Below are 13383 nucleotides of genomic sequence, written 5' to 3'. Positions count from 1 at the left end.
AGGAAGGCCAATGGAATCTTGGCCTTTATTGCAAAGGGGATGGAGTATAAAAACAGGGAAATCTTGCTTCAGATATATAAGGTATTGGTGAGGCAACACCTGGAATACTGCGTGCAGTTTTGTTTTCCATATTTATGATATACTTACTCTGGAGGCAGTTCATCGAAAGCTCACTCGGTTGATTCTGGAGATGAGAGGGTTGACTTATGAGGAAAGGTTGTTTAGATTGGGCCTCTACTTATTGGAATTCAGAAGAATAGGTGGTCATCTTATCAAAATGTATAAGATTATGAGGGGGCTTGACAAGGTGGATGCATAGAGGATGTTTCCACTGGTGGTGGAGACTAGAACTTGGGGGATGATTTGAAAATAAGGGGCCAACCATTTAAAACTGAGATGAGGAGAAATGTCTTCTTTTCGGGGGTTGTAAATCTGTCGAATTAACTGCGTCAGAGAGCTGTGGAAGCTGGGACATTGAATATATTTAAGACAGAAATCAATAATTCCTTAAACGATAAGGGGTTATGGGGTTACGGGGAACGGGCGGGGAAGTGGAGCTGAGTCAATGATCAGATCAGCCATGATCTTATTGAATGGCGGAGCAGGCTCGAGGGGCGGTATGGCCGACTCTTGTTCCTATTTCTTATCTTCGTATAACTGGGAAACAAGGGGACAGATTTTGTGTGCAGCTATCCAAAGCCCTGGATAAACCTCACTTGGGGGACTGTGTTCATTCTCTCCACGAAGGCTTCGCAATCGTCCACTTCTGAGAACTTCTCCAAGATACCAACTGTTCCTTGCATTTTTGCGTGGTTGTTCATTGCCTCGTCGACAATTGATACGCTCATAAAAAAGGATGAAATTGAGTACTGTGAACAATGAGTAAGTGTGACATTTGCTCCTTTATTAAGACTCCAGAGTGCAGGTACCTCATGGGTGGCCTGCTTATATACCGTGCTCCCAAGGGATGCTGGGATACCTTAGAACTCCAGCAGGTAGGCCCTCTGGTGGTCGTGTGAAACAGGTTGCCAATGCTTAAATACATAACACAAGGTGTGTACAGAAATCAACCATCAAAAGCCCTGTCATTAATCACAGGGGATTCCGGCAATTTTCTGATCGCAAAGTGCTTTCAGTCCTTGTCCTTAAAATTACAGACGCGGAAATTGGGGAGTTTAATGACTTTGAAAGGAGAACATTGTTGTTTGGTGCAGTTCCGGTCACAGAAATGTTTGTGAAAGGAACTTTTTGCAGAGAGAGGGATTGAACATTTCAGCTTAATGCTGAACACTTCTCTCTGGGCACTTAGCTAAGCAGCAGCTTCTGTCGTGCAGAGGTTATCACATTTCTCTCACACGTGAAAAGTTCCTCGTTCAAGCCTGGGCAGAAACATTATTTCTTAAGCAAAAACTTGTCGGCAATAAAATTGAAGAAAAGCTGTTTTGAATACATTGTTTTACGAGCAATGAACATTTAAAACCAGTCTCCCCAAATGCAGAATGTGTAAAATCAGATATGGTTAAAACTTCTTCAAGGATTAAAGTTTCATTTATTATTGAAGTTCAGTTACTGAAGTTTCAACTGTCTCAATTCGCATTTCTTTCGTTCTGTGAAACATCAGGATCGGTTTATACCAGCAGCTCTAAGCTGCATTTGAAACCCGCAAACAACTCATTAATTATTCGCTCTTCCCAAGTTCCACAGCTCAGAGAGTTATTGTCCATCCCTGGGATGCAAGCTACCTCGGACCCGGGCCAAAGCTCCCCGTGCACCGAGCACAGGCTCAAGAAAACCGCGGGAGAGAGGATATCCCAGTCACTGGGCCTTCCAGCAACACTGAACAAGCGCCAGATCTGAAACGTTCCAGAGTGATAACTTGCAACTTCAGCATCGAACAGTAAGGAGGGCCGAGCAATCTCAGGCGCTTCTTACATGTCCCTCATGTCGCATTTATTTCATTGTGCAAAACAAGAACATGGGTTCATTAATGAGGTTTTCCTCTGAAAGCAACAAAAAAGTTTAAGGAAATGTAATCGCCCAACGTTGGGGCTCTATCTCACGAGCCTGCAAAGTCAGTGTCTCATGCTCTGCCGACTTGGCTCGCCAGGCTTCGCAACATCTACCCTGTCAATCCCCTTCAGAATACTACACGTTTCAATGAGATCACCTCTCATTCTTCTAAACTCCAGAGTGTATCGGCGTATTTTATAAAACCTCTCACCATATGACAGTCCTCTCATCCCAGGAATCAATCTGGAGAACTTTCGTTGTACCACCTCGCAGGCAAGTGTATCCTTCCTCAGATCAGGAGACCAAAACTGTGCGCAGTACTCCAGGTGTGGTCTCACCAGGGCCCTGTACAATTGTAGCAAGACTTCCTTACTCTTGTAATTTGGGCTATATATTAGGTATTATCGGCCGAATATCCTGTTTTTCTGCTGATCCAGTTGTACAAAAAGTTATTAACATTCGACAGTCGCTCAGCAACTGGAGAACATGCATCTCCAAGTGGATGTCTCACTACCAGGACTCTAACCCGGCAAGTACTGTGAACATACTGGTGCCTTTTAGAGGCAGTGCTGCTGCTAGCAGTCTCTTTCAGGGAATAGAGAACAGAGCCCGGAGTCCCAAAATCCTGAGTCCACCACATTGGGCAAACTGGCCAACCGCATGCTGGCGCTGAAGAGGAAATCACAGGGCCCACCAGTGCAGCTATAAAGACTACACTTGCAAAGTCTGTAACATGAAGGGCCACCTCCAGCGAATATGCAATAGAAATCGTACTCACCGAGTCGATGAAGAGTTGGCCGATCATCCGGAGTCCAGCGACAATGAGGTGTACGGAATGTTTACCTTCACCACCGAGAGTTCCCCGTTAAAATCAACTATGATCCAGTCACGATGGAGGTGGACACAGGGGCGAGTCAGTCATTGATGAATCAGGCGGCTTTTGAGAAACTCTGGGACAATCTAATCGAACGCTCTAAAATGATCCCGATCGAAGTGAAACTGCTCACCTTCACAAACGATGCATCCCAGTGGTTGGCAGCGTGGATGTCCAGGTGTGCCATGGCGGCGCGATGCACAGATTACCTTTGTCGATCATTGCTGGGGAAGGTCCACATCTATTAGGAAGAAGGTGGATGAAAAAGATCACTTGGACCTGGGAAAAGCTTCAACCTCCAGCGATCGACGTCCTCCGCGGCCCCAAGTTGGATCCAGCACAACACCTGAAAAACCAACTGCCCAACTCGACGTGAGGCGACGACACAGACCGCTCCACCCAACGGCGAGATGATCCAGCCCAAACGACCTGACCTCACCTTCCACGCTCCGGTGGCAGGACTCCAGAGGAAGAACATTCACGTAGAAGATAACATCCCAGCTTCCGTGGCAGAACCTCGGGAGAAAAGGATCATCGCAGCCTACCTTATGGACAGAAAGAAGATGGCGTCCGAACCACGAGGTGAAGCGCCTGAAGTCAAGATGACGACAGCCAGATCACAAGGGAGCAACACGTGATGCCGTGCGTCGAACCGGATTGGGGTAAAGATTTCAAGACCCTCTTAAAGAAGACCGGTAACACATCACAATTAAAGGGACAGTTCCACTCTTAATACAGCGATGATGGTGATACATATGTAGAAGATGTAACTGACAATTTCAAGTTTGTAAATGTAACTAATCATGATGAGTCGGGCGATTGCGGTCAGACCCAATGTATTGTCAGAGTAAACGAAGAGATGACGTGCGATTTACATGCATGCCGACAAAACCAAGGCCGTCAGCACCCAGGTCCAGCGATGATGTAGACTTCCCCTCCGAGACCAATGTGATGCCCCAGGGAGTGTGCCGACACACAGAGGGAGCATACCAGCTGCAGGGCCAGTGATCAGCGGACGTCAAAGGCACCACTACCGGTACCCTGCCCCCGATCGGCTCTACCGCTCTGGCCACCAGGGCCATTGCTGGGAGCAAGCGGATAGCACCCTCCTGCCCTCCCAACGGTCCATGGGATGACAAGGCTCCCACTATCGCTGAAGAGCAGCAGCCCTCAACGGAGAACAGGGAGGCCGCACACTCCTTTGGATCTTCCCAACACTAGGCAACGGCAAAGGCTCTGAGACTCAGCCAGGTCAGCAATCTGAGTGCCCCCAGCTTGCAGTGGACACAGCGCCGCCATCAGACAACCTGGACGCAGTCTGGTTACTCTGGAAGTCGTGTCCTTACCCACATGCACCTACACAACCCAGTGGCAAGACTGTGATACCATGTATATACCTTACCTGTAAAATGTATTTGTTCCACTGCTGCAGAACCCAAACAGTGATGTAACTAATCCGATGTTTTTTTGTTTTTTCTGTCTGTACAGGTCTGCACATGCAGGTTTTGAGCCACATACATGATCAATGTATTGGTGTGGGAGGATGGATGTATGTAGCCATGGACGCACGTGCATCACACCCAGAACCCCCACTGCAACCTCTAACCATCCACTGCTGATCATTTCCCAATGTCGTGGCAATAAGGACTTGGGGGTCCACAGGGAGAGAGCCAAGCCAAAGCATTGACAAGGTGCAAGGGCTTTGGGCACTCAAGTCTCGGGCCAGAGCACACAATGAAAAGCCCAGTGGCACAAGACTACAGAGAGAGTGATGTTGCGTATATATAATATAAGTATACTCCCTGTACACTCAATGTACAGTTACATAATACGACTGGATATATCTTCACACTTTATACACTATGCTTGTACCAACAAAGGGTGCAACTGGTGGAGACTTAGTGGTCACCTGGACAGGACAGGTCACCGGGTATAAAAGGGAGCTCACTATATTGTACCCTCACTCAGGAGCTGTGATAAATGGACTAAGGTCACCACAGTTCAAGTACAATACCTTGCCTCATGGAGTCATTACTTGAGTGCTTACAGACACAATAGAAAGAGATTAAACATTAAATGGTAGGACATTGAGAATTGTAGTGGAACAAAGCGACCTGGGAGTGCATGCCCACATATCCCTTAAGGTAGCAGGCAAAGTGGATTAGCTGGTTAAGAATTCATGCAGAATGCTTGCTTTTATTAGCCGAGAGCAGGTGGGTTATGCTTGAATATAAAACACCTTTTTGGCCACAGCTGGAGTATTGCCTGCAGTTCTAGTCAGCGCTTTACAGGAAGAATACTGTTATTGCACTGGAAACGTACAGAGGAGATTTCAAGGATGTTATTGGGAGTGGAGAATCTTAGCTCTGAGGACAGATTGGATATGCTGGGTTTGTTTTTCTTGGAACAGAGGAGGCTGTGGAGAAGACATTATTGATGAATATACAATTACGAGGGGCCTTGATATAGTGGATAGAAAGGGCCTATTTCTCTTCGCAGAGGGATCAACAAGTCGTTGTTGGAAGGTGTAGGCGGGATTTGAGGGGTAAATTCTTCACGCAAAGGTTTGTGGGGCTCTGGAACTCACTGCCTGAAAGGGTGGTAAAGGCAGAAACACTCACCACATTTAAAAAGTGCTTGGATGTGCACCTGAAGTGTCATAACCTGCAGGGCTATGGACCGAGAGCTGGAAAGTGGGATTAGGCTGGAGCGCCTGTTATTTGCCGGCATGGTCATGATGGGCCGAAATGGCCACCTTCCACGCTGTAACCTTCTGTTACTATAATTCTATGACAAATAATCACCCAACGTGGAGCTCGCACCTATGACCCTGAGATTAAGAATCTCATGATCTACTGACTGAGTTAGCTGGGCTTCTGCAAAATGCACCTTTTTTCGTTGATTGCAGCCACGCGCCTGTTGGCTCTGCCCCAGATGTTTAAACTTGCTTTCGAGGAACTGCCAGGATCCTCTTGAATAGTGGACCAGACTTAGGGGGCCGAATGGCATACTCCGACCCCTAGTCCTTACATGTTCATGATCTTATGACCTTTCACAGGAGAACAAACTCGCCCCTGAGCATGCATGAGGAGAAAGCTCCATAAAATATTTCCACCCAGTGAGCTTTCGCATGTGATGCGAACGTGTTAACCTCTGCACTGCGGAAACATCTCCACTTTCAGCACCAGGTCAGACGGAAATGTTAAGTGAGCAGGTGAACTGCAGGATCCCACTTTTAAGGAGTTGACCGTGGTGTCAAACAATGAGTTTCACTTAATGATTAAAAACAGGAGGTATCAGAAGTATGATGTGAACACACACCTCCAGATGTAACTGCAACCAATAAACACACAACCTTAGACCGCTCGGCCAACATGACTATTTAGGGTTGAGTGTGGCCTACTGCAGGTTTATTTTGAACTTTTGTGTCCTGTCACATGAAATAAATGACGGCAGCAGGAGTATCTCTGCCTGACAATGGGGAAACAGTGAGACAGACCTTGGAGCAAGGTCTGGTTATTGTAAAACAGCAAAGAAAATATTAATTCCCTAATTATCCGAAAGAACAGTGACATCGACGTGATCTGGTGTCAGACGCGTTACCGTTGCGCCACGAGGTCTATACAGCACATGGGAAATGTTTGTCTTTCTGACGGTTTCACAATACAAGGAGCTTTAAAATCCCCGTCCATTCTCACCGGGTGTCACCTGCCAGTCACCGTATGTTTTTTTGTGAAACTTTTGTGTTGCTTTCATGGGAAAGCATCATTTATTAACCCATCACCTTCTTTTCCACAATGAAATAAATGCTAACTGAGGCAGAGTCGATACTTCAACCATTTTCTTCTGTACTTTGCATAGAAACATAGAAAACATAGAAAACAGGTGCAGGAGTAGGCCATTCGGCCCTTCGAGCCTGCACCACCTTTCAAGAACATCACGGCTCATCATTCACCTCAGTACCCCTTTCCTGCCTTCTCTCCATACCCTTGTTACCTTTAGCCGTAAGGGTTGCATTTAACTCCCTTTTGAATATATCTCACGAACTGGCCTCAACCAATTTCTGTGGTAGAGAATTCCACAGGTTCAGATTTCTCTGAGTGAAGAAGTTTCTCCTCATCTCGGTCCTAAATGGCTTACCCCTTGTCCATAGACTGTCACCCCTGGTTCTGGACTTCCCTAACATCGGGAACATTCTTTCCGCATCGAACCTGTCCAATCCCGTCAGACCTGTATATGCTTCTATGCGATCCCTTCTCATTCTTCTAAATTCCGGTGAATATATGTGTAGTTGATCCAGTCTTTCTTTACATGTCAGCCCTGCCTTCCGGGAATCATTCTGTTGAACCTTTTCTGCAAACCCTCAATAGCAAGAACGTCCTTCCTCAGATTAGGAGACCAAAAGTGTACACAATATTCCAGATGAGGCCTCACCAAGGCCTGCACCCGCGCACATACAGAGGCAGAACTCCAGGATATCGTCGACGAACTTACTGAAGTGTATGAAAGCATGGGCCTTCCGCTAAACATCCGTAAGACAAAGGTACTCCACCAGTCTGTCCTCACCGCACAGCACTACCCCCCAGTCATGAAGATCCACGGCGCGGCCCTGGACACCGTGGACCACTTTCCATATCTCCATAGCATCATATCAACAAGAGCAGGTATCGACGACGAGATCCAACACAGCCTCCATGCGCCAGTGCAGCATTCGGCCGCATGAGGAAAAGAGTGTTTGAAGACCAGGCCCTCAAAATTGCCACCAGGCTCATGGTCTACAGGGCTGCAGTAATACCTGCCCTCCTGTAAGGCTCAGAGACATGGACCATGTACAGGAGACACGTCAATTCGCTGAAGAAATATCACCAACTCTGTCTCCGCAAGATCCTACAAATCTCCTGGGAGGACTGACGCACCAACATCAACGGCATTAATCAGGCTAACGTCCCCAGCTTTGAAGCACTGAGCACACTCGATCAGCTCCGCTGGGCAGGCCACATAGTCCGCATGCCAGACACGAGACTCCCAAAGCAAGTCCTCGACACGGAGCTCCTTCATGGCAAACGAGCCAAAGGTGGGCAGCAGAAACTCTACAAGGACACCCTCAAAGCATCTCTGATAAAGTGCAACATTCCCATTGACACACAGGAGTCCCTGGCCCAAGACCACCCGAAGTGGAGGAAGTGCATCTGAGACAGCGCTGAGCACCTCGAGTCTCAATGCCGAATGCATGCAGAAATCAAGTGCAGACAGCAGAAAGAGCGTTCGGCAAACCTGTCCCACCCATCGCTTCCCTCAACGACTATCTGTCCCACCTGTGATCGTGTCTGTGGCTCTCGTTATAGAGTGTTTAGCCACCAAATAACTCACTTTAGTAGTGGAAGCAAGTCTTCATCGATTGCGAGGGACTACCTATGTAGATTCGAAAATTCGTGGAAACCCCACAGTGTTTGGATTCACTGAAATGGAAATTTGATTTGGCACTATTAAACATAAAGTTTGGGATCCTGAAAAGCATATGGAAGACATCTACGAGTCTTAACCAAGTTTGGGATTTTAAAATGTATGTTTGGGCCTGTTGGAAAAGCTGCAGTGACAGAGGGGTGTGATTTAGAATTTGGATATTGTAGCTAATTACTTTGTCTGGGCGAGCTGTTTAACTGTAGTCAGGCCCCCAGAAAACATTAGCATTTAAACAATCGACCATGGAAGAGATTTTCCAACTCACCCACATGAGCCAAATATCACATACATATTCCAACACCTTTTCAACATGTATAGAAATATCTGGCTCAGCCCAGACTTCCCGAAGCCAAAGCAGTGCTATTACAATGGACAAGAGTTCATTGCTTCATAAATAAGGAGTATCGCCATCCCAAAGTCTATCAACATCAGATTAAAACATTGAATCAAGCCAAAACTTATACAAAGAAGACCACTTAAAATCAATGGGCAGCAAAACTTAAACAAAAGAAACATTAGATTTGGCACGAAGATTAAGCAGCTTCTCAGAGTATAACTGGGGGCCTATTGTACCAAGAGCAATCTATTTTGCTGACCATTACTTTGGAACAACAAGATCAAGCTCGAGAGCACACGGCGAGAAAACACAGGAAGAGACATCACGACATCGGAGAAAAGAACTTCAAAAAACCAATCAGTGGAACATCAATACCAACTGACTTGGCAACAGCCATCAACTGGACCACCGCGACCGACGAAACTAACCAGGAAAATCAACCGCCAAGAAAACCGGGGTCCACGCAAGTTTTCCAATCTACAATTTGTGCCACGACTGTCAAGTCGGTAAAAATTACCTAAAGAACTTAAAACCCTCTTGATGACAAAGGAAATTGGGTACTCACCAGAGATAAATCCAAAATGTGTCCAACCGCATCAGCGGACTCAACCCAACTGGCTTCAATACACAGCAGAAGTCTTCTACCACGTCCGGCGTATGGCAAGGCAAACCGGCTATAACCAAAGAGCCCCGAAACCGTGAAACAGCCGTAGCTGTCAAAGGAAGGATCTGGTGAGCATGAATCCCTGGAGCCCTTGAGTTTGACCAAGTCAACATAGAAACATAAAAAATAGGTGCAAGAGTACGCCATTCTGCCCTTCGAGCCTGCACCAACATTCAATATGATCATGGCTGATCATTCACCCCTTTCCCACTTTCTCTCCATACACCTTGATCGCTTCAGACATAAGGGTCATATCTAACTCCCTCTTGAATATATCCAATGGACTGGCATCAACGACTCTGCGGCAGGGAATTCCACAGGTTAACAACTCTCTGAGTGAAGACGTTTCTCCTCAACTCAGTCCTAAATGGCCTACCCCTTATCCTAAGACTGTTCTGGACTTCTTCAACATCGGAACATTCTTCCCGCATCGAACCTGTTCCGTTCCGTCAGAATCTTACACATTTCTATGAACTCCCCTCTCATCCATCTAAACTCCAGTGTATAAAGGACCAGCTGATCCAGTCTCTCCTCATATGTCAGTCCAGCCATCCCTGGAATAAGTCTGGTGAACCTTCGCTGCACTAACTCAATGGCAAGAACATCCTTCCTCAGAATGGAGATCAAAATTGAGCACAATATTCCAGGTGGGGCCTCACCAAGGCCCTGCACATTTGCATTAAGACAGCCCTGCTCCTATACTCACATCCCCTAGGTATGAATTCCAATATGCCAATTGCCGTCTTCACCGCCTGCTCTACCTGCATGCCAACTGTCAATAACTGTTGAAACATGACACCCAAGTCTTGTTGCACCTCGCCTTTTCCTAAACTGCCACCATTCAGATAACATTCTGCCTTCGTGTTTTTGCCACCAAAGTGAATAACCTCACATTTATCTACGTTACATTGCATCGGCAATGCATTTTCCCACTCACCGAACATGTCCAAATTAACTTGCCGCCTCTTAGCATCCTCCTGAAAATCATACCGCCACCCAGTTTAGTGTCATCTGCAAACTTGGAGATATTACACTCAAATTCCTTCATCCAAATCGTTAATGTATATTGTAAAGAGCTGGGGTTCCAGCACTGAGCCCTGCAGCACTCCACTAGTCATTGCCTCCCATTTCAAAAAGGACCCGTTTATCCTGACTCTCTGCTTCCTGTCTGCAAACCAATTCTCTATCCACGCCAGTACATTACCCCCAGTACCATGTGCTTTGATTTTGCACACCAATCGCTTATTTGGGACCTTGTCAAAGGCCCTTTTAAATCCAAATACACCACATCCACTGGTTCTCCCTTGTCCACTCTACAAGTTAAATCCTCAAAAAATCCCAGAAGTTTTGTCAAGCACGATTTTCCTTTCTCAAATACATGCTGACTGGGACAGATCATGTCACTGCTTTCCCAATGCGTTGCTATTTCATCCTTAATAATTGATTCCAACATTTTCCCCACTACTGGTGTCAGGCTAACCGGTCTATGATTTCCATTTTTCACTCTCCCTCCTTTTTTAAAAAGTGGTGTTACATTAGCTACCCTCCAGTTCATAGGAACTGATCCAGAGTCGATAGAGTGTTGGAAAGTGATCACCAATCCATCCACTATTTCCAGGGCCACATTCTTCAGTACTCTGGGATGCAGACAATCAGGCCCCGGGTATTTGTCGGCCTTCAATCCCAATCAATTTCCCCAGCACAATTTCCCGCCTAATAAGGATATCCTTCAGTTCCTCCTTCTCACGAGACCCTCGGAACCCGAGTACATCCGGAAGGTCATTTGTGTCTTTCTTCGTGAAGACAGAACCAAAGAATTTGTTCAATTGGTCTGACTTTTCTTTGTTCCCCATTATTAATTCACCCGAGTCCGACAGCAAGGGACCTATGTTTGTCTTTAACAATCTTTTTCACTTCACATTTCTATAGAAGCTTTTGCAATCAGTTTTTATGTTCCCGGCAAGCTTCCTCTCATACTCTATTTGCCCCCTCCTAATTAAATCCTTTGTGCTCCTCTGTTGAATTCTAAATTACTCCCAGCCCTCAGTTTTGCTGCTTTTTCTGGCCAATTTATATGCCTCTTCCTTGGTTCTAACACTATCCTTAATTTCCCTTGTTAGCCACGGTTGAGCTACATTTCCTGTTATATTTTTACTCCAGACAGGGATGTACAACTGTTGAAGTTCATCAATGTGATCTATAAATGTCTGCCATTGCCTATCCACTGTCAATCCTTTAAGTGTAATTTGCCAATCTATTCTAGCCAATTCACGCCTCATGCCGTCGAATTTAGCTTTTCTTAAGTTGAGAATCCTGGTCTCTGAATTAACTTGTCACTCTCCATCTTAATAAAGAATTCTACCATATTATGGTCACTCTTCCCCAAGCATGAATCCCTGCAGCCCTAGAGTTTGACCTAGTTAGAGAGTAAGTGGGAGCTATGAGATCTTTCTGTTGTGTCTATTCCCTGCAAAATAGTATTCCCATTGTTTAGAACCTTTTTGTAAGATTTTACATTTTTATTGGAGTATATTTGTGTTATTTGCTTTCTTGAATAAAGTCCATACCTTCTTTGTGCAAAAGAGTTGTCTGCTGTACTTTATCACACTCTGATTAATAAATCCAAGGTAGAGAACCAGGGAGTGAGAGCGACTTGAAACAGTTCTGGTCAGGAAGGCAAGCTGACAGACCCACCACTCCCTACAGAATGGCGACCGCGGCAGGATCTTGGTCAACAGGGTGTGATGCAGTCGGCACTGTTTTTGAGGAAAGAAGCAAAATGGAAGGGAGGACTTCCTCTTACATATTCAAGAAAGTCAAAACAACAAAGAAATGGAACTGAACCTGTTGCGCGCTATGCGTGCTGTGGACGCTCCACCTATTTAGTAATTCACTAACCTCGTGCCAGCTCCGCCGAGCTTCTGAAGCCTGCACTGTTTACGGGCGTTCCAATTGCACTATCATGGGAATAGTTGTGATGATGCCGGTCATGGGTGGGATAGCCCGACCCGCACCGGTATACAGGGTGGAGAAGTTTGGGGTAATTAAAGGGGGTGCACACGTTCATTTCACAGCGGTCCCTCTGTATGTCATAAAGTGAGAGAACGCTATAACAGGTGCTGACCTCTCTGCGAAATGGAGCCGGGGTATACACATAATATTGTGTCCCCAGCACTCGAACACCTATTCGAAACTACAGTGCGGGTTTAAAGCTGCTGGTGCACAGTCTATCAACTGTACCATGGAGGTAATTGCACAAGACCATGTTCCTCCACAGGTTGGGACATATTGTGTCACCACCAGTGCGCCCCACTACATGCATGGACAGCACATCTGGTGTCCGATGAGTGAAAGCAGTTTTTGCTTTAAACCTGAGGCAGAGGTTCAAGTGGCCCAGGAATGTATTGTTGCCATTCCCGAACCCCCCACTGTTCACCTCACTGTCAGTGAAAACATCACCAACGTGCAGGATTACGTCACACATTTTGGTTAAGAAGTCCCCCCTCTACCCGAACATCTTTCCGCCCTATTGAAAGCTGTAGAAGTATCACAGAAACATTTCTATACTCGAGAAAAAAAAACTATTTATATAGGGGGCGACATTTCAGAGATCACAGTTCCACCCTGGAGGGATATTTTCAGAAATATAGAGGTCCCTCCCTGGATCAGAATAGCATCCCACATTTTAGTTCTCCGCAAGCTCGTGATGACTTTTATTTCTGGTGTACTACCTGCAGGCTGAGGGACCGAGGTCGTCGATCCCGGCACCAGAGGGTGCTGGACGAGCCCGAACAGAACTTAAGGATTGTATCAGGGAGGGAAACACAAAATATGATAGAACACTGCAGTAAAATCGCAGTCACCCGGTGAGGTACGGTTTCGGTTCCACCTGCTGTAAAAACACAGAGGTCAAGTATTAAAAGGGTTTTAGTGTGTGTGTTTTACTGTGTATTTTTGTGAAACTGGAGTAATAGAAGGGTGTTGGAACCTCTCTACGCTGTAATGTAACTTATGACTGAATTTACATTTAAACAG

Source organism: Pristiophorus japonicus, unplaced genomic scaffold, assembly GCF_044704955.1.
Source record: "Pristiophorus japonicus isolate sPriJap1 unplaced genomic scaffold, sPriJap1.hap1 HAP1_SCAFFOLD_168, whole genome shotgun sequence".
NCBI classification, from domain to species: Eukaryota; Metazoa; Chordata; class Chondrichthyes; family Pristiophoridae; genus Pristiophorus; species Pristiophorus japonicus.
The sequence above is the reverse complement of the archived record's forward strand: the minus strand, read 5'-3'. Positions refer to the sequence as shown.